Source organism: Mya arenaria, chromosome 10 (assembly GCF_026914265.1).
Source record: "Mya arenaria isolate MELC-2E11 chromosome 10, ASM2691426v1".
Classification (NCBI taxonomy): Eukaryota; Metazoa; Mollusca; class Bivalvia; order Myida; family Myidae; genus Mya; species Mya arenaria.
In genome coordinates, this window is record NC_069131.1 from 159,216 (window position 1) to 182,632 (window position 23,417).

Here is a 23,417-nt window from a genome sequence, read left to right on the forward strand (position 1 = left end):
ATTCTAAAAATGTTATGTCCTTTTTGGTTGTTTCTTCTTCTTTTTTTGATTTTTAACTAAACAATGATTATCGAGTGTACATCGCAGTGTTGGTGTTTTGTCCTTTTTGTTTTTTTGGTTTTTAACTAAAATTATTATCGAGAGTTTGTCCTTTTTGGTTTTTTGTTGTTCTTTTTTGATTTTTAACTAAAGAATTATTACCCAGCGTAGTTTCATGTTTTCATGGTAAATGTAGTTTCATGGTTTCATGGTAAATTATTATCGAGAGTAGTTGAGTAGTTTCATAATTTCATTTCACGGTTTCATGGAAAATTATTATCGAGCGTAGTTGAACGGTAATGTACATACACCGAAAAACGTTCTAACCGAAAATGCGGGTCGGAAATATTGTTTAAAAGTGAAGTTGACAGTAAACTCGTTTAATTGATTCTAGATATTATAAACTTTTAAACGATAGTGCGTGTATATATATATATATATATATATATATATATATATATATATATATATATATATATATATATATACTTAGGGCATTAAGGAGACCGTATGTATTTTACGGCATTAAGGAGACAATTTGTATATTTTTTGTTTTATACTTTATTTTGCTTTTTTGTTGATAATTTAGTATTGAAATGATCATTTATTATGTGTACAAGATTTAGGCTTCTTAAATTAATTAACAAAAAATATACGTAATTTGCGGTCTCCTTAATAATTTGTAAGTATGTTGCAGGTTTTAAGGGGACCGGTATATATGTCGAAGGGTTTATGGAGACCAGTGTATATATAATATTATTTTTGAGGCATTAAGGGGACCATCCATATTTTATGGCATTAGGGGGACAAATTATATATATCTTACTTTTGACAGTGAAGGCTCCCGTAACCTTAAGAGACAACTTTGTAATAGTATTTTTATATAATTGTGTGTAATAAATCCACAAACATTGACCGGTCGAAACGGGAGGACTGCAAATTTCATAGGATATTCATCAGAAATCTTTTACAGACCATCTCATTCATTAAATGAAATTCAGCTTCAGTCACTTGGTATGTGTACCGTTTGATCAACAAAAAATATAATGGCCAGGGGCAGATCCAGGAATTGTCGTTAGAAGGGGGCGTTACTAAGGGGCGTTTGCAGGAGGATTGAGGGTTACTCAATCAAGAATTTTTTAACAATTTGTAGTCGGAAATGATGCAATATGTGCGTATTTATTTTCTTCTCATATATTGACACAAAAAGTAAACTTGAACGATTTTAAAGGCAGCGCACGCCGATTGCGCCCCATTCTCAATCCGCTAGTGAATGGTGACTTAATATTTGATATATTATGGTTAAATAGAACTTTCAGTTGAATTATATAGAAACTGTAAATTCTAAATACAAGTTCTGTGCTTGTAAAAACAATAAAAGTTTTGTCTGCACAGGAATGTGTCTGTTAACGCTTGAACAGTTAGCTCATGATTAAAGAACATTGTTCATTGGGTTCATTGTGACCCATGGAAGTTTTTTTTATTAAATTCCAACTTCCCCTTAAATTGTACTTGCCTAAAACTTTAACCTAAGTCAATCAGGGGCCATAACTTGTATTATGGAGTTATGTAACCTCATTGGCTGATGGTCCTGAACAATTGTGTGAAGTATTAAGTCAATTGAATGAATGGTATAGAACGCCTTAACCAAAAGGCTACGGAGACGGTTTTAATGCATGTACTCAATTGCAGATTCAGGGGGGGGGGTCGGTCCCAGCGCGCGCGCCGTCCCCCACCCCTTTGAATCGCCCGTTTATAATACGTTCTCAGTCAATATCGGGAAAAAATACAATATTAAGATAAAAATGCACTATTTCGGACTATAAATTAGGGGAGTCTAACCCCCACCCCGGTCCAACATTTTAAGCCATTCAATTTCTGTTCTGAGGGAGGGGCGGATGTGGAAAGATTAAGCCCATGAGTTTCACGTACCCCTTCTTAAGTCAATTCCTGGATCTGCCACTGATATCTGTAATCAGATTTGTTGTTTCATAATGTTATAGGTCCTTTAAACAGTTTAAACCTTTTATGGCATCAAAATAAACAGACGCATGTTCAGTAAAAACATACTCTGTATACAACGTTCTCGTACTCCAGAGCGATGATGCTATGCATTATATTTATCATCATCTGACTGACTGAGTAACTGCCAAAACTTTTTCCGTTTAAAGAGACTCTCTCATGTTTTGGCACCAAACATATTTTTCCTCGTAATGCATCTGAAAACACATGTATATTTATTTTACTCCTTGGTACTGAAATTGCAGAAATAATAGTAACCAGGTTGATTTTCTTTTATACTTCAATTGCATTTTTAAAAAACCGATTAAAGTATTAAAAATTAATCTTGTTCAAGTTGGGAGCAAGCACATGGGGGTGCAGATAACACATAGAATAAAAAACGGAACGCTTATCACAGGGACTCATACTAAGGTGTTGAATATTTTAACCTTAATGGAAGTTATTGGTTTATCACGTGATTATGTCAATCAACTGATTGTGCAACAGCCTTTTGTTGAATCGGGTTAGTAACGCATGTCAAAATTTTGGACTTCAAAGACTATATTTTAGCACATATCAACATTTATTGAAGGGTTTCAGCCATCAATAGCTTGGCTTTAACACTTCGTTTGATTCGCCATACTTTATTTCGTAATAACAATCTATAAAATCCAAGTAAAAGATGCATTTTCAAAACACTTAACGCTTCGCTTATATTCACTCAAAAACTCATGTTCGAAAGATTAAAAAAAGTATGTCATAATCATATGCTCTTTAGCGGCTGAGCTTCTTAATATTTAAATCTCTTATAAATTTGCCAAATAAAATTCAACATGGGTAAACAATTATAACAAATAACGTATTTTGTGTATTGCAACATATTTATAAAAAGATAAAGTCAATTAAATCAAATGACCATTTTCAATGTACTTTCTTTCTCGCGGAAAGTGGACATTTCATCTTACTCCAACAAGTGTGGGGTATGGTTGATTCTCTTCGTGACTGAAATCAACTTTTTTAAACACTTGGTGCATTTCAAATCTAGTCCATATAAACAGCCCCTTCAGATTCTTTGACGATTGCATTTCCATGGGAGATCACTGCGTAGGATAAACATACAAGTGTTGTTTAGCCACACTGTGGTTTCAATTATGTCAGGGGCGTAGCTACCCCTCTATTCATGTGAATTCATGTGCTGGGGGGTTCAGGGGCGTGCCCCCTCAGAAAATTTTGAAAACCATGGTGCAATCTAGTGCATACTGGGCGTTCCGATGTGCATTATTTAGTACTGGAAAATAACTAGTTTTAGATTCATGTAGTCAAGTTCGCATACTGCAACTTTGGTTGATTTTTTTGTCAGAATCATGTGGATTCAGCCGCGTATTCACGTATATGCGGCTACACGCCTGTATGTTGTGCATATGAATGTATAATTTGGTTTAAATAATGCATCCTTAATGTAACACCTCCTTGCTGCTACACCAATAGAAACTTCATGTGATGTTAATAGTAAAAGAACTAGCACTGACGTTCCCATTTTTGTCTGAGTCATTTAAATAACAGATAACAAATTACAAGGTAAACAAATTTGTTTTGACTTCTTTAATGAATTATATAAAAACATTGTACAAAGATATCATGACATATTTTAAACAAGAAGTATGGTTGTCAATTAAACAGTATGCTAGCTTTAAAGATTTAGGCAAACCATTGGAATTTTACGGCGGTCTTAAAAGGTGTATTTAAAGCTGCAATCTCACCGATTGATCGTTTTGACTACCGGTACTCTTTTATTGTTTGTCAATAAATGGAGTATTTTTTGCAGAAATGTCTAGACCCAATTTTAAGTGATATAAGACTGCTGAAAAAAGATCAGATTGCAGTTCATCATATTTATGTTAAAAAAATGATGTTTTATGACTAAAAGCATTACGAACAATGACTAAAAGCATTACAAACAATTTAATGTAAATTACTTTTTCGGCAGTTTTACCAAACATTTTTGATTGGTTCTATTGTGAATTATCTAATATGACTGAATTAAAGGAATGATAACCAAATCAGCCGATTTTGAGACAATTTTGTGTCTAAACTGACAATCTGTAAGAGTGCAGCTTTAAGTGCTGATCTAAAGCTTCATATACACATTGTTATATTGTCAATAACTGTTTAAAAGGTCTCATGTACTAAATAAGATAATAATTTTCATAATATCTAAAATTGATTAAAATAAATAAAGTACCATTATACCTTTTTCTTAATAGTGCCGTTTCTCATCTGACAATATCATTCAAAGCCATCATTTCAACTATGAATTTATTTTTAACTTTCAACTTTTTTATAGCATATGCAACAAAATATACCAAAAATACAAGCCACTTGCATTATCTTTGACCTTTTGATATGACCATTTTCCAGTTTTGTTTATTTGTAAGTTGTGCCCTGAAGAATAAAGTATGACTGTATGAATCAAAAACAAGCAATAAAAACACTAAAAATATACCCCAATCCCTGTAATTTCTAATACAGTAGTAAAATCAAGCAATTAAACATTTAGAGCTGCACTCTCACAGATATACCGTTTTCACAACTTTTTTTGTCTTCGAATGAGCAAGTTTTTGCGTAATTATCTGCAAACCAATGATAAAAGATTGCTGACAAAAGATCAGATCGCAGATTTCATATTTCCGTTCGAAAATTAATGTTACTAACGGTTTAAGAAAAGTGCATAAAAAATATCAATGTTTTAACTTAAATAGAAAAATCTGGGATTTAATTTTTCGCAAAAATTGGATGGTTCCAATCCAAGACATAAAATGAAAAAAGTTGTCAAAACATCCAAAGTGTGAGAGTGCAGCTTTAACGTTTGAAAGTAACTCTGTTTGCCTCGTGCCCCTAAACAGGGTTTAATTATATTATATGCCCAGTGGGCTTGTCCCTGTATATTTGATTGTATGATTGCAGTAATGGATACTGGTCTAATTATCTTCTGACAATTTTTCACCAATTTTAAAGAATGAGAAAACATATTAACCTCATATAACGCTGTACAATTTAATCTCATTCATTAGGTTGAGAAAAATGCCCTAAAAATAATAATTGTGGAGACATATCTTATTTAAATACATACAGGAAATGGCGACATCATTTACCCTTTAGTATGAAAAAGGCAGTTTCCTGATATTTGAATAGCGGTTTTTTATTTAAGCATCTCAATTCATAGTATGTATGAAGTTTCAAAGGAAACCAAATCATTGTAAGGATTGTTTTCAAAATAGATTCACACTCTTGATAAACTTCTTTTCCTAGTTTCAACTTTTGAGACTTTTTGATGAGCCTGTACCTTCCCCCTCTTATGCAGTGGCTTCAAGCAATAAAGCTACCAGCTCAAGTTGCACAGCTGGTGAACAAGACTGCTGATAGTCGGCAAACTGCACACTTGATGCCATAATAAATCATGTCCATCGACTTCCAGAATGAAGAAATGACAGCAGCACAGAATTGATTTCAATTGGACCTCTGTACTTTCATCACCTTGTTGTAGTCAAAGACTATGTCTTAGTGTGCAGTGCGGGATCTTGAGAAGCTTTCTGCTCGTCTGATGAAGTAAGTTTGGCAGAGTGTGACACTCCTATCTACTCATATGGCTAGACACCTGTGATCTATGTCTTCTTGTGTGTGCCCAACCATCACCTGAAGAGAATTTAGAGGAAGTTAGTGCTTGATTACAAGTCAATGTGACAAAACAAGGTCTTTCATTTATGCCACCAAGAACTAGTATTCCAAGTTTCATAACTCGTATGTTAACTCAAAGCAATTGAGCAGAAACTGTTTGGTAATTAATTTTAAGTCACTGCTTCCACTTATACTGCAAGTAATATTGAACTTGAACCGACTGACCCAAATGCAATTCTAAATAGTTTTTATGTGCAGAAACCTTAATCCTATTGACACAAAAGTAATCCAATTGTATGTCTTCACAAAACATTCTACAACAATATTTGTCAATTTAACTCAAAGATTGATTATTGTTTTTTAGTCAGACAAACACAGAGATGGCCCTATATCGCTCACTTGATTTGAGAAAGGATTCTAACTTAGTTATTGTTTGGACACTTACTGAACACTTTTGGTCTGACTTTATTATGCAGCTGGTGAAAATATTAAAAGTCCCTTAATAATGGGCTTACAAAAATATGAAAAAATGTATTTGTTTAAAAAATTACGAAGGGCCATAACTCTTACAATATTTAAGTTTGTATTGAGCAGAATAAAAGGCTTTGCCTAAAATACAACCTTAAAACTATATTTACAAGTAAAACAAAAAAATCTACAAATATGTTTTTAGTATCTGGTTTTTGAGAGTGAATGATCAGAAGAAAACATCACACATACACAATCATATTAAATAATAATTTAGTTTTTTTAAAATTATATTATATTTCAAAAACACTGCAAAAGACAAGACACTTACGTTTCAATTTCTTGATTTAATACAGTGATGATTATCAATTCTCATGAAGGGAGATGGGTCTTACACTCTAACCAGTGCAACTTGCATGTTCTTAGTCGCTCAGTTATTACCTTTCTTAAAATTCTCCTCTTGATCTGAGCCACGCCAAAATGATGGGAGATGCTTTTGTTTTTCCATCAGAATGTATAGCACCTCTGTGTTTCTGTTTGTCTCCTGAAATAGTAAAAGTTTATTAATAATAATAACAATAATAATAATCAGTGACTTTTATTGAAATTATTTTCACTGATTGTGCCTTTCACATTGGGGAACAAAGTTGACTTCTGAGGAGAAGATTTTTCCATATAGACATATAGCAAAAAATAGCTCCGCACCCTGGAGCAATGTTTTTTATAAATCAATATCCAGTGAAGAAAATTCATACAGGGTATTGAAACATATTTTGCTTCAAATGAAGACTTTAACAAAGATAACTTAACTAGCTCTTCATCGTATTAAATAAAAATTAACACAGTCTATGCCGCACACGGAGCCCCGCATTTGATCTTTTACCAAAGTTTGATTGAGAGTTTAGTTTCACATCGACAAGTCTTTACAGGTCTATTAAAGCTGCACTCTCACAGATTAAACATTTTGAAAAAGGTTATATTTTTTATCTTAGAATGAACCAATGTATGCGAAAATGATGACAAAAAAATGTCTTTGAATTCCCGTCAAACATGTCCGAACCAAATTCAAACTATGGATAATCACTGTCATTCACGATGATATTCAGCACTTCTTGCCCAGTATATATACCCTTACTTTAAGCAGAAGGCAAATTAAAACAAACACATTTGTCTGAAATTTAATCAAACTTTAAATGGTAGTAGGATTGTCATTTGTTCACGTAATTTTCAAGAATCAGGAAGTGGGGAACATTATAAAGCCATTTAACAATACAAACAAGACGATTTTCTATTGAATGTACAATAGTAGTACCGGGGTAATATGCAAATAGTTATTATCTCAAGAAAAGGACATCAAGACCAGTTCATTTACCAGTAGCATCTGACAGTCAATAATGGTTCTGAGTTTAAAGAGCATAATTTTCATTTTATTGTTTGTTTAATCATTATTATATTTAACACCAGTTGTGAAGAAGGAGTTATCATTATATAAGATTATATTATCTGGCAGTGGTTGAAAATGTAAAGTGAGACCAGTTTTTTACCTGTTATTGAACAAACTGTTATGTTGGCAGGACTGTCCTCCTCAGCAATGCAAAGAACAGCAATGACTGGCTGGCACTCTGTAAAATGGCGATTAAAACATTTTGTCCAATTAAAACTGTCCCTTTCTAAACAATCCATCAGCAATATATATAAATGAGCTGCGCCATGTGGAAATGTATCTTGGGAAGTTTCCATTCCATGTAATGATGTCATAAAGATGAGCAGAAGACATTACTTACTATGCAGTAAAAGTTCTTACTTTAACAGTAAAGATATCTTTTTTTGAGAAAATTTATCAAAGTGAGCTCTTTTATGTCATGTTTCTAAGTCTTGTACACATCTATGTTACATATATAAATAATAAACAGGAATAAAATGAGGAGTTGTGTACACACTTATTCCTCCTTATGTACTGTGTAACTAAAAAAAAACAATCCATAATTCTAGTAAATCTCTAGAATTCCCTTACTTTTCTCGCTGTACAAAAATGAATGAGGAGTTGCAAACAAGCAGGGCCATAAAACATTTGCTATTTAAACTGTACCGCAACAGCAATTTAAAGACAGTGATACTCATTGATGGAATAGGCACTTAGACAGCTACATTTTCTGAGAAATGGAGATCAGACTAAATTCTCCAGAGAAAATTTATAGATTTATTTGAAATAAAGAACATGTTACAGTGTTTGTGTTAAACTTGTTACTTAACCCTGATTTAACAAAATCATTACCTTCAAATTGGTGATAACATAAAAACAAATATACCTTATTAAACACTGTTTACTATCACATCTGTACCCCCCCCCCCCTTCTAACATACTTAAGCGGCTGTTACCAAAGTAAAGAATGAAAGGTCCACAAGACCAATTATAAACCATGAACCATGAGAATCCTGTTTACTAATTTGATTTTAAATCACCCAAAAGGCTTTCTACACATAATGGTTCCTTAATTTAAATCTAGTCTCCAAAGGTGTCACAGTTGTGATTTCATTGAAAGACTTGAGATACGTTATTTAAAAAAATGACGACAGGAAAGCTTAAACGCAGAAGTCTGGCCGGGTATATGAGCCTGGAAATCAATACGCAAAAGCTCACCATGCTGCTAAGGAGTCTTATATAATTCCCGGCCCCAGTTCAGCTGGAGATTCCACACGGCTGGAAAACCGGCCCGGTGCACCCAAGCTTCACCATCGGCAGTATCTGCAAGAGGAGGGTGTAAATCTGGGAAAACGCATTTATAATCAATTTGCGAAAGTTCTTATCCGTCATAAGTAGTGAACATGTATGTGGCTTATAGAACATCTGAAATTAAGTTTAATGAAGGAGACAAAGTTCGGTCTGGGATCTAAACCTGGATTTTGATGCTGAAATTGTAAGGGCCGAATTCAGAACATCCACTCTCACTCACACTCCAACCACATTCCCATAAGGGACACTCAAATGATCACTTGAGTGAAATAGGGGGAGTGACACTCAAGTGATCTGTTCGTATTCACACGCCTCGCTAACACTCCACTTCATCAAGTGAGCAATACAGTATATAATTATACACGTATGTTTACATGATCATATCGGATTATCTGTTTGACTATGGTGATGTTTACATTATACATTGTAAACATATGTTTATTTGAGATTTGAGTACCTTATTGTTAGTTATGGCAACAAACAAATGATAATAAGTGTTATTCTAAAACTGATATTTTCATTTTAAAACAATTGGTTAATAAAAATAAACGTTTTGGATTGTAAATAACTGTTGCAAAATACGTTTAAATGCATGTTTTTTGTTGTCATTGTTGTTGCTGTTTTAAATATGTAGCTGTTTTCCATTGTATCACGTAATTTAAATATGTATTCATATATAATCTTGCTTTTATATTCTACATAAAGCGGTCTTGGGCGTTTGAAAATAATATATGGAAGTTGAAAAAATGGAAGTTGAAAAAATAGCAGATGGATAGAATTAGCGAATGAATCTACTTCTTATGGGGAAATAACACCTCGGAGTGAAAAACAACTCAAGAAATGTAGGGGAAAATGGATGAAGATGACGATAATAATAATAATAATGATGATGTTGATGATGATATGGTGGTGTTGGTGTTGGTGGTGCTGTTGCTGGTGTTGGTGGTGCTGCTGCTGATGATGATGAAAATAATAATAATAATTATAATAATAATAATAATAATAATAATAATAGCAATAATAGTAATAATAATCCAGCTGAATGTAGGCTGGAAAATACATATCAATTCCCTTACCACGCTATGAAATGGCCTAGCGGCGTCAAGTTAGCGGCCTGGCGGCCTAGCCGCCTCATGTGACTAGCGGCCTAAAGTTGTTTCCTATTCCAAAGCATTTTATATGCGTTCTTTTCTAAAACAATGATAAATTAAATGTCCTTTTCATAAATCAACATCCTTTAGCGAATATCAGCATTTCCCCCTTTTCATGGGCTGCTGGATGAGTTTTGGGGATTTTTAGGCCGCTAGGCCACCAGGCCGCCAAGTTCACGCCGCAAGACCGCTGAAGCGTGATGTATTTTGCATAGGAAAACAATTATTTTAGCATTGTTTTAGAAGAAAACTCATATAAAAATGCGCTGAAGTAGAAAACAATTTAAGGCCGCTAATGTACGACTAAAAACATTGATTTATCTTATTTTCCATTTAAACCATTGAACCTTGAAATAGATAACAAATTTAGGCCGCTAGTCCGTCAACCTCACGCCGCTAGGCCGCTAACTTCATGCCGCTAGGATGCTAACTTCACGTACCTTTAGCTGCCTGTCTTTGAAGCCATTGATGAATTGCAAACATCAACATTGCTGGGGGTTCAAGATCATTGCGAGACAAAACAAATATATGATAGGCGCATCCTTTTGAATTTGTTTTGTTTATAGATGGCCACATTATTGAATGAACATGTACTTCAATGGATTATCCCGGTCTCTTAAATATTGTCTGGGAACGAGCATGTCCCTTATTTGTTCCAAATATTTGATATATTTCATCTTTTCTACTTGCCATGTACTTTTTTCACATACACTCATTCAATTAAAATTCACAACCAATCCTCGAGGGCGGTTCATGTGGCCTAGCCGAGCACTCACAAATGTCCCACTCAAGCAAAACACTTGAGTCTCACTCACACCTGTGAATACGGATATACCTTTCACTCGAAATTATCTCGACCGTTATGTGATTACAGAGGATTAACTCATTGAGTGTGAGTGAGAGTGATTGTTCTGAATTCGGCCCTATGTTTTGTTCAAATGAAGTATAAACTTACAGTGAGTACAGAGATATCTTGAAGTCCAGATTTATCGCTTACCTTAAGTTCGTAGGGCTACAATTGAGAGCTTTTCTGTAAATTGCAGAAACTGTCCCCATGAGCCTATTGTCTGTTAGGGGAATGGTGGCTTAGGTGATTGGTGGTACCACTCTGCATTTCTTATCCACACAAAACACAGTGTATCTGAAAATGACAGAGAATGGCCATGCACTTATGAAAGCTATGCTAGAAATACGCCGTTATGAGAGTATCAGATGACATTTCCACACAGAAATTGTGAGGCCTCCAATACAGCAGTACTGACATCAATGACGAAAACATATATATCTGTCATGGAGCTATGCTGGTTCTGTGGCGTCAAAACCACTGCAACTGGGCAATTCACTAGAAACATCTTTTCAGAAAAAAGAAACAACCAATACTGTGTAGCCTTTGTCACCCAGTGAACACCCAGAGCATCTAGTTACTTTGAGCATCTATTTACTTAGAAGTAGCCACATTAAGATCTCAAATTAACAAAAAAGTGTATCCGTAAGCTTTCAAATACTGAACGAAGTGCAACTTTAAGGGGGGCTGCGAGCAAATATTGTCAAGGGCAGAAATCTCGCAGAAGTTTGAAAACGATTATGCAAAGCTCTAGCTTGATGATTTTGGCCCAATTTCAAATTGTTACTCAGTAACACGGCGGCGTAAATTTAATCTAACATCAATATAGTTACACAGGAAAATAAGAAATAGCTTTAAACTCTCTAACATTCATGGCAGAGTGTCTGATGACGGTCCAGTACGCCAAAAGGATGGAGAATATGTGAAGCATGCACATACACACCTTTACAGCCCAACATTTGGTTATGGTTTCACAGTTATTCATTTACACAAACTCACAATCAATCAATCAATCAATCAATGCACACCCACCTGGAAAGGTACGACATCCTTTGGAAGAGATGAATCTTGCAGTCTGGTAGACGGTTGCTGACTTAACTTTATTGTCCCAAGCAGCAACTGCAATTAGATAAACATGATAATGTTCGCACTAAATCAAAGCTTAGTATTGAGTTAAATTAAACATGCAGCCTGTTGGCTGGGGTAACATATCTAAATCCCCAAATGGATGATCTGATCCCAGCCAACAGATCAGCGAAACACGAATTGTATTGCGTGTTCGGGGGGCGGGGTCCCAAGGATATATCTTGACGCAACTTACCATGGCCGCCTTGCGTTTTTGTTCACAAAGCCGGCACACACAGTTCATTCTCAGTTTGCATGTTGTGTACTGAAAAGTTCCAGCTTTCCATGACACTCGCAATAAACCTATCCATGAATTAAAACAAATTAACAAATAACTACCAGGTAATTATGGAAAAATAAATGTCATTTTTTACTTGATTGATAAATACAACTTATATTGCAGTCAAACTGGATAAAATATCAGAAAAATGTGTCCTGTTCCAAAAAGTGTGTTTTGAAGTTGCAGACAATAGTCCAAAGACCAAGAATTTAAGTGTTTAGACAGGGGCAGGCAAATCTTAAAAAAAATGTCAAAATTTTAAAATTTAAATAAAACTAAAATTGTACAAACCTTATATAAATCATGTGTACACTTGAAAATACATACAAGGATACAATGTACACATAATCAAACGCTACCTGAAAGAATCATTTTTTTTCAAGAACTACTTGAAGGGGTACTGTGACCCGCAAGCATTTCGTTGTGGACGGACACCTTTAAACCTCTTTCCCGCACATTAATTAAACACATCTTATGTTTTGTCAGTGCCGGTTTTGATGACCAGTATAAATCTAAAAGCAGTTTTTCTGCCAATATTTACCCAAATGATTTGGATGAATGCTTAACAAGAAAGTGCAGTGTACACAATCAAATAAAGTATTTAGTGTTCCAGAAATAATGAGCAATCTGAAATCTGACCCCTTACATTCCTTAAATATTCACAAAGAGTTAAGTTCAAATTTAAGCAACATAAATCACATTCAAGCAGAATAATTTAAAGCAAAAATGAGCATGAAAATAGAAACCAACTGAATTGTATTTTCAAATGTTCCATCCGTGCTTGTTTGTTATCTTTTTATGATTCAAATGGTAAAAAAATGGTGCAAATGTGAGAAGCTCTGAAGAAGAAAACTGATATTTTAATAGAAATAGTGATAAAATCACTGACATTATGTTTACTTAGCATCTAAAGCAACAGACCAACCAGACCTACCAGTATGCTAATCTATATTTAACTGCTAAATTTTAAAAACCCTAAACATACAGATAAGATCTGTGGCGCAGTTGTTTACATTGTGTGATTAAAATTAAATTTTTGGTGGTGATTAGTATAAATCCAAGATTTGTTTTCAGAAGATCAGCAATAATGTTTTTTCTTTGTCTCAATGAAAAATGTAATGTTCAAGTTCATAAGCGCTGTTTAATCTGAGAATTTCCCTTGGTGTGAACCGCTTACTGTGTCCAAGTTATCCAAGCTGGATCTAAGACATTACTACAATATGGGCAATTCGCTCTGCCATTTTTATAGATAATTGTGTATTCCAAAGGTATTCTTTTGGTACATTGAACTCACAACAATATTTGAACTCCTGACGTCCAGCACCACTGTCAGATTATCTAATCCAACCACTATGCCATTGCATGCTCTTTACTGAATGAAAGATAAATGAATACTCACAATTTTGAACAGTATTTTTTTGGTCACAGATAGCAACCTTTTAACCCCACTTTAACCTGTCTTCCCTATTTGGCAAACAGAGAATTTTTAGAAAATTTGTTATCTGATGATCCTGTAAATTTTGTGTGGATAGACTAAATACTGTTCGAATTTAGCAAATCAAAACTAACATTTTGGGTTTATTCAGTGTAGACCCTAAAATATCAATTTTGATTTATAAGTATGTAGGTTTGTTCAAAAGCTCAGTACAGTTTACTTTACTTGTTAAGTTATCCAATTTCTGTAAATAAATGTTACTAAACTTGACTATAAAATACTGTAGGGGGGTGTGTCGTAAAGTTAAGAAAAAATCCAAATAATGCAACAGTCAATTGCAGCATGGGCCCCCAAGGTCCTGCTAATAGCGGGGACTTTGACTTTCCGTCCAGCCAATCCCAGGTAAAATTCCCGCTCTGCACAGACAAACAGCTGGTAAAAGCCCTGTCAAATGAATTATGGTCATTTCGTAACCGCTCATTGTTGGTCATTTCGTAACCATTGTGTTAGTCAATTCGTAACCGTTAAGAAATCGAATGGTCATATCTTAACCGTTGACTCCTACAATTATGGGGAATTAGTTTAATACCATTTGAATTTACAAAATAAGTTTACTGTAAGTATAAAACATAAAAATAACAACATAAACAAAGTTAAATCTAGTAGTTGTATTCCTTCTTTATTCCTAATAGTGTAGTGCGATTTGCCAATAAACTCTGAAACTATGACAAATAGAAACATTCACACTAGCTATTTTTTTATGTTGCGAAGGAAATATTATAAGTAGGCTGAATATTAAATGTAATAATTTTTTAATTCATAGATGTTCTACCATTGAGAGGAATTGTGACCTTAAGCCAATATTTTTAAATATATAGACCATATAACTTTAGAATTTCATTTTTTTTAAATTGCATAGAAGTATTGTAAAATGTAGTAAGTTTGCCGAATGAAAGTATGCGCTTTTTATATGCTTATTGCATTAAAAATGTGCCCATATGTTTAATTTTGTATCTTGTTATTGGAAATTAATACATTGGAAACTCACTAAACCGGACAAGGTCCGGACTGGGCAAAATTTCCGGTTTAGTGGGGATTCGATGTACGGAGTAAGTTTACTCAATATATTAACTGAGTTAACCTTTTTTAAAGGCTTTTGTCCTCTAGGGACTGTGAGTGCAATTGTCCGACTTTAGACGGAGGTTGAGACATGATTAAAGCACTTGCAAAAGTGATAAGCATAATTAAACATTTCTGCGTTTTTATAACCATCTTTTTTCCAAGTCTTGAAATAAAACAACTCTCGTAATTTAATGCTTGTTTAGTATGTTTGATAGTTTAATTAAAGCACCGCTCTAATTTGATTCAATCATAGAAGTCTTTAGATAAAACAACACTTCAAAATGATCACTAAAAAACCGATTATCGTTTGATTATCGCGCGACAGTCAATCCACAGCGCAATCATCATTATCGATTATCGTGTTAACACAACATCACAGGTGTAATATTTAACGACGTACCGGCTGTGAAAACAAAATGACACGTGATTCGCGAATTCCTAATACACAGAATTATTTTGACATGTTTGAACAAAACGTCTGGTTATGTAAGGTAAAATTACGTTGACAACTAACAATTTTTCTCGATTTTTTGTCCGGTATCCGGAATTCCGGGGTTCAGGTTTTGTAGGGATTTTTTTACATTAAAATAGAAGGGGAAAACCGGGACTCTGATAAAATTCCAGTATCCCGAGGATTCCGGTTTTGTGGAGATCCGGTTTAGTGAGTTTCCACTGTACCATAACTAATAATTTTAGGCTGTTTTTTGTCGGTTTCGGATATAAAGCATGCAGAATATGGATCAATTGAGAAAAGAACAGAACAAAATTTTGTTCGTTTTAAAGAATTCAAACAAAGATAGTCAATGAAATAGGTCAAGAATGATCGTTTATGTAAACGTAATTTTACTCAAAAATACATCGTGATCAGTCTTAAATTATTGTTTATAAGTACATGTAAGCAAAATGTAAGAAAATAATTAACATATTTTGGTAGTATAACAAATCATTTCTAATTTACCATGATATATATCTAATAACTATTGAGTAACATAAATTATTGGCTTGTTACTAGTGAGAATTTGAGTAATGTCTCCCAATTGGTGTCTTGGTTGCTGTGCCATATACATCCAGGTTCGAACAATACACTTAACGAGGTGCTAAGTGTACTATTTATCACCTTGTTAAATGGTGGTTACCATATGAGCAATTGATTTATTGATGGTTACGAATTGACTAACAAAATGGTTACAAAATAACCAAGATTCAGCAGTTACGAAATGGTAAGGTTACGAAATGACCAGATCCCCGTCAAATGCCCCTGGGGGCATCGTAGGTTAGGCCCATTCCCTGTTTTCAGCGCAAAAACAAGAACACTGCATTCACTCAGCACTGCCGGTCCACCTGGAACGTAAAAACATGGCCCATTTCCCCTGCTATCCCTGGTATAAACAAGACCTGCCTGGGGACCATGGTTACAATTGACTGGTGCATAACTGTGGCAGAATAAGGGAAATATTTTATTGTTGCATTTATTATCAAATATGAAAATTTAAGACACATGCAAAAAGCCACAATACGAATTGGTGATAGTGTTCGTTCTGTTCTGCTATTCAAAGGTGATGAGAATGACTAATGTATTGTGATCCCGACATAATAACTAATATCCATACAAACATACCTGATAAAGATGAGCACTAGCGTCGAATCTATGTATCGGATGATGATGGATATAAGATGATCGTCAAGAAGTAATAAGTCCGTCAGGTCTCAGTCGTGGTCAGTCAAAGTCTGTCTGTTTCCTGCTAGCTGGTTCCCCACATCAGCTTCTACTAGACTGGTTATCATAAATAAATAACGTGACTGGTTCCCAGATCACAACACACCTCCCCCTTCTATTTTTTCAGATGTTTCATTATCTGTCTAGATATATGAAAATAGTAAATAAGCCTTATGTCAATTTGACAAAGCTAAAATATACCCAACCAATTGGGAAATTATTATTTGTGAAAACTTCCCAAATTTTCATTAAAAAGATCACTTAAAACACCCAACCATTGGATGATACCCCATTAACTGAAATGTTTGATATTTACAAATATCTACATATATATATAAATGAATGTCAACTGAGTATTACTCACTTGAAAAGTACCCAGCCATTGGGTTATCACATAAAATTGGTTACTAATTACCATGCATAACTGTCCACACACTTATGGAGCTGTATGCAATAAAATGTAAAAGTTTGACCCAACCATTGGGTTATAGTACAAAGAAATTGAATGTTATTTAACGAATCTGAGTTATGGCTTATTATCTGTCTTCCAATCTCCTTGTCGTTTATAATTTGTATAAACGTCTGGTATTTTCCATCGTCATGCTACATATGTCTTTTACAGTCGAGTTCCGACATTTGGCTATTTCAGCAGCTACATCCCCAATGAATTTGGGATTGTTCATACTAGCAGCTTTTGACATTTTCAGATATGGAGAATCCGTTTCAATTAATAACCGATTCTGTGGTACTTTCTGCAGTGCTGCTTGCTGATAATTGTCAAAGAACCAGACCATTCCAGTAAACCCAAAATAAGTATTGGGAAATTCCGACAGCCAACTTCTCATGGTCTCAGTTGTGCCAGTAAAGCAATGTAAATGAAAAGGTTGATTTCTGGCAGTGTTCCCACTAGTTTTGATGAGATTTAAACATCTTCGGTATAATTCTCCAGGTTCTTTGTCCCTTTGATCTCTTATATGTAGAATCACGGGAGTCCGGATTGAGACCAAACTTAAAACTTCTACCAACACCTTCTCTTGGTTCTCCCACTTCTCCTCTGGTTCCGTATGATCCAATCCTACTTCACCCAAAGCCACAACATTGGCAAGTTTTAATTGTTGATCTAACTTACAAAGAATTGACGGTAAACTGTCAATGGATGAAACGTTCCGTGGATGTATTCCTACCGAGGCTGAAAAACCGTGCCCAAGATGTGTATAATCTCCCAAAAAGTGTTTGGGATCGCAAAAATTGGCTATTCCACCTACCACTTCCACTTCATTTCTTGGAATTGAACCCACAGACACATTTATCAAATCTTGGGTAGAGCTGAACTTGTTTAAATTTAGTTTGAACAGTGAGCGGTCTAAATGGAAATGACTATCCATGGCTTTAGGTTTGGTTGGCACTGGAATCTCTTGTTGAACAGAAAAATTGTTGTCCATGGCTTCAGAATTTGTTGGCACTGAACTGACTTGTTGAACCGGTGCCGTTGAAGTGTTTATAGAAATTGGTTGTACTGTAGACGAACGAGTAGAAAGTTGGACTGCAGCGTCGTCTGTGTTTGTAGAATGCACTGTTCTTTTTCCTTCAGTTAGAGTAACTTCCAGAGTGTCTGGCATGTTTCTACGAAATTGATGCCTATCTTCAACTGACAGAGTTTGGATAAGTTCTAAAAGGATCCTCCAATGTCCAACCAGTGCCCAAGAATTAATTGGGTTAAACTGGAAATGTTTGGGACAATCCCAATTTTCAAGTTCTTTCCATAATTCCAACCACTCCTTCACTTCATCTGTAATAGGAACATTCCTGGAAATCCAAATTGTTTTTTGACAATAATGATAGAGTTTGACAATACTACGTTTGCTAACAATTTTCTCCGCGAGCCAAAACAAACTTTCAAGCCTAAAATTATGCATTTGGGAATTGTTCATGTTCTTTTGATGAAATTGTTTTGGAAGATGATGATACTCGACGTGTTGACGAAGATTTCTGAAAGCCCCACAAGACAGTGGACACGATTGGTCATTGATACGCACCTTTGACCCTTTGTTTGGAACTGAAGTATTGGGTCCTCTCTGTCTTAATGTCCTATCTCTTAGAAGTTGTGGATCTTGACTGGTTTCATCATCTGAGATTACTATTACATTTGAGTTTGAGTTTATATTGTTGTTCATGTCAACCTCCATAGCTTCATCCAATATATTGGATTCTAATTTCACAGGTAGTATTGTCTCATTAATTTGACTAGAAGAGATGTCAATAGAGTCTTTAATTTCAGTTTCCACCATCTCCTCTTCACCCAAAAATTGGGGTTCCAGATCCAAAATGGGAACAGATGTATTAATTTCAGTTTCCACTCTTTCGTCACCGCCCAACAGATTGGGTTCCAAATCTAAATTTGATTCAGTTGTATGTAATCCACCCAGGTCTTTGGGTTCTAAATCCAAACGCGAGTCATTTGAAATTGATTCAGTTGTATGTATTCCACCCAGGTCTTTGGGTTCTAAATCCAAAAGTGAGTCATTTGAAATTGATTCAGTTGTATGATTTCCACCCAAGTCTTTGGGTTTTAAATTCAATAGTGAGTCATTTGCCATATCATCTTCATCACCCAAAAGATTTGGGATAACTTCATCTGGGGTAACATTAGAGTCAACACTGAAAGAGTCCACCGGTTCACTTTTAACAGTATTTCCCAAAAAGCGAATATCCCTACTAGAAAAAACGTCATTACCAGTGTCTGTTGATAAACAGGAGTTTCCCTTTTTAATAGGTTGGTTACTCTTTCCCCAAATTGATTCCAATGATTTTAAACATTCGGTCGTTAGAATATTATCTGCATAACTTTTGGCCTCACGGATGAACTTAAAATTCCTACGCCCCTGTGCAATTTGGCATTGTTCTGTAACAATCCTATTAATCTTTTCTTGGTCCTTGACCAAACCTAATTGAAAGATCAATAATTTGGCAGATGGCATTTGGACTTTCCGTGAACAAAGAGTTTCCATTTCCCGTAAAATATCATCGGAATTAACTGGAATTATCTTTTCTGGTCCCTTCCATGATCTCTTTGGACTCCCTTCCAAAGACTCGGAATCTGTCATCCTGAAAAAATAAATACAGTTATACCACCTATGATGCCCTTAATCCCCCCTTTTACAAGCCGGACATTCATACACTTTGATGCTAGCGGCATCTATTTCTGTCACATTCACACATCTACCATGAAACCATTCCTTGCATTCATTGCATTGTATCATGAAACTACCATCATCTGTTTTTCTACATATACAATACAGTTCTTGCCTCTCATCCTTCTCTTTTTCCCTTGTACCCCGGTGGAAATTGTCCTTCAGAATTTCCCTTTCTTCCTGAATCCAAGCTGGCAATTCTGTTACTTTACAGGATTTCATTCTATCATGATTTACCACCGTTTCTATTTTCCGCAGCTTCACCTTATATAGATAAGGTGAAATTCTTTTTATGACCAGACCCGGGCCTTCCCATTGTTTTTCAAGTTTCTTCGACCTGCCTTTTTTCATTGATTTTTTCAGAATATAAATTGCATCCCCAATCTGATATTCTTGGCTGCTTAACCTGAGATAATAATCTTTTTTCATTGTCATTTGGGAAGATTGCAGTACCTTCCTAGCTATGCTATGAGCATTCTGTAAATTGAGTGCCAAAGATGAAACATATCCATCTGTAGATTTGTATACCTCACCTGGGCATGGATATATCAGATCTGCTGGCATAAACACTTCTCTTCCAAACATCATCTTATTGGGAGTGTATCCTGTACTTCTACAGATGGAAGCCCTTAGTGCTCCCGCAATCTGAGGTAAGAACTGATCCCAGTCATTTTGTTGATTGGAAACAAAACATCTCACAGCATCCATCAAGGTTCTGTTATAACGTTCCACCTGTCCATTACCCGAGGGCCTATAGGCAGTTGTTCTTGTTTTGTGTATTTTGAGTAATTTACATAACTCAATGAACAATTGACTTTCAAAGTTTGTTCCCCGATCAGTGAAAATCTCCAAAGGTAATCCCAACCTACTGAAAATATTTACCAACGCATTGGCTGTGTCTTCTGCTGATTGTGATTTGACAGGTACGCATTCTACCCATTTTGTGAATTGGTCTACAACCATTAAGACATGTTGGTTTCCCTCTTTGGTTTTTGTAAGAGGTCCCAAAAAATCAACATGTACTCGTTCCATTGGGCTTCCTGAGTGAAAGCTTGTTAATTCACACTTAGCTTTTGTGTTGGGTTTTTTGCATTGACTACATTCTGGACAAGTTTTCACATACTCTAGTACATCTATTTTTAAGTGAAACCAGAAATATTTCAATTTAATTTTCTCTAGGGTTCGAGTTTCACCTTGATGGCCTGCCAATGGTATGTCATGATTGAGCTGCATTACTTCAGTTTTTAAAGTATCTGGGATAACCAACTGTTTATCCCCAGTTTTGGGGTTAACGCGCCATATGATTTCGTCAGATAAAATAAATGTGTCCCGATTTACCCAAAAGTACTTGGATTGGCAGTTCATTAAGAAGATAGCACCCTCTGTTGGTGCTGATTTTTCCACCAACCATAATCTCAGAACTTTTAAATCGTTATCTTTTATTTGTTCTTGTTTAACAACTTCAGCTTTCAGATCCCACAATTTGGTTGGGGTCAATTTGATCTCTTGTACTTTAGATAACGGTACAGCTTCATCAACCTCTTCAACAAAAGTTCCCCAGGTCTTTTCTAGTCTTTGACAATAGGGACAACCATTACAGGGTAGTTCCCCAAGCTTGGATCCCAACCTGTAATGGTCACACATTTCCTCCCTTGGCATTCTTGACAATGCGTCCGCATTTCCGTGTTTGTTGCCTGGTCTATGAACAATTTCCATATCATAGTAACTCAATTCCTCTAACCAACGGGCAATTTGCCCTTGAGTTTCTTTGAATCGCAAAAGCCAAGTAAGACTATTATGATCTGTTCTTAGAGTGAATCTACGCCCTAACAGATAGTGTCTGAAATGTCTTGTCATTCGTATAACAGCCAACAGTTCTTGTCTAGTTGTACAATAACGCTGCTGTTCCTTAGTCATAGCAAAAGAGGCATACGCAATTACACGTTCTTCCCCCTGTTGTATTTGGTTAAGGACCACACCAATGGCTTGGCAACTAGCATCAGTATCTAACACAAAAGAGTCAGATTGATTGGGTAAACCCAAAACTGGAGCAACCGTCAAAGCGGTTTTCAAATTATCAAACGCATCTTGATGTTTTTTCTCCCAACAAAATACGTTTTTTCCTGTAAGCTCATATAATGGTTTTGCCTTGTGTGCAAATTCCTTTATGAACATTTCGATGATAATTTACTAACCCTAGAAATCTCTCCACATCTTTCGTGTTCTTTAAATCAGGCCATTCAAGTAAAGCCCTGATATTTTCTTCCGTTACCTGTAATCCTTCAGGTCCAACCCACCTACCCAGAAATTCTACCTTTGGTTGACAAAGTAAACATTTGTTAGGTTTCAGTTTTAATTGGTAAGTACGGACCCTGCTCGCAGCGCCATTATTGTGATCCCGACATAATAACTAATATCCATACAAACATACCTGATAAAGATGAGCACTAGCGTCGAATCTATGTATCGGATGATGATGGATATAAGATGATCGTCAAGAAGTAATAAGTCCGTCAGGTCTCAGTCGTGGTCAGTCAAAGTCTGTCTGTTTCCTGCTAGCTGGTTCCCCACATCAGCTTCTACTAGACTGGTTATCATAAATAAATAACGTGACTGGTTCCCAGATCACAACAAATGACATGACATTGACAAACAAAATGTAAGGCATTTGTATCATTTCGTCTTTTATTTATTAAAATCTGAGATGTTAAGGGAGCAAATCCCTTTTTAGATTGGAACATACCAAATAATAATAAGCGACGATGTAGTGGTAAACCAAGTTTGCTAGAAATCAATCGAGTTTCTCCAATATACAAGCAAAAATTACACCGGATGTTGATACTAGTGATTTAGTTTCGGATGAACAAAATCCGGATAAATCATTTGCTTTTCATCCAAAGGGTGGACGATTTATACTACTGTACAAAAGTCATAAAAATAAACGAAAAAAAACGTTGAATATGTATTTTAAACACTTACCAAGTTACCATTCTCTTTCCGTAAGAGATGAACGCCATACTGCATAATTGCACGGAGATGGTACCACGGAGATACCCGAAAATTTCCGTTATATTCCGGAAAGTTAAATTTCTGTATACTTGAAAATTTGGATGCTGATGGTACACGAAATATCGAATTTCCTTATTTCTGTTTTTTATGGAATGAAACTTCGGGATAATATACAATAGGCTTTAAATAAAGTAAAACAAATAAAAAATGCTTAGTATATAGCTATTTTTGACCAAAATTATGATTTTTTCCCTGGTCGCCTTAATAGCTATTTTTATGGATACACAAATATACACACACAAAAGTTTAAGAATATTTTTTTTGATATTAAAAGATAATAAGATTTAAAACAATGAAATGATCTCGTAAATAAACATTCAAGCTTATCAACTTACTATCAATGGACATTTTTATTGACATTTGATACATCAAATCTGGACTGAAAATATTAAGGAGACCAATTTTTGTCGCCTTAATCCAGCGGTCCCCATAATGCCTAGATTAATATATATATGGTCACCTTAATATCTGTAATAGATATATATATATATATATATATATATATATATATATATATATATATATATATATATATATATATATATTAGCCGGACAGTTTTTGTAAA

General features: G+C 35.0%; 1 long non-coding RNA gene across 2 annotated transcripts; it reads right to left on the bottom strand.

Annotated features, from left to right (window-relative positions):
* Positions 1 to 5,147: 5,147 nt before the first annotated feature.
* LOC128206710 (uncharacterized) lies at positions 5,148 to 23,152 on the bottom strand. Of its 2 annotated transcripts, none has more exons than XR_008256556.1 (7): positions 22,526 to 23,152; positions 11,945 to 12,031; positions 11,066 to 11,209; positions 8,825 to 8,929; positions 7,728 to 7,805; positions 6,625 to 6,727; positions 5,148 to 5,733 (listed from the first exon to the last, which is right to left on the bottom strand). It is a non-coding gene; the product is annotated as an uncharacterized LOC128206710 (long non-coding RNA). The 2 variants fall into 2 exon arrangements; XR_008256555.1 differs by having other exon boundaries at positions 22,762 to 23,150.
* Between the last annotated feature and the right edge of the window lie 265 nt (positions 23,153 to 23,417).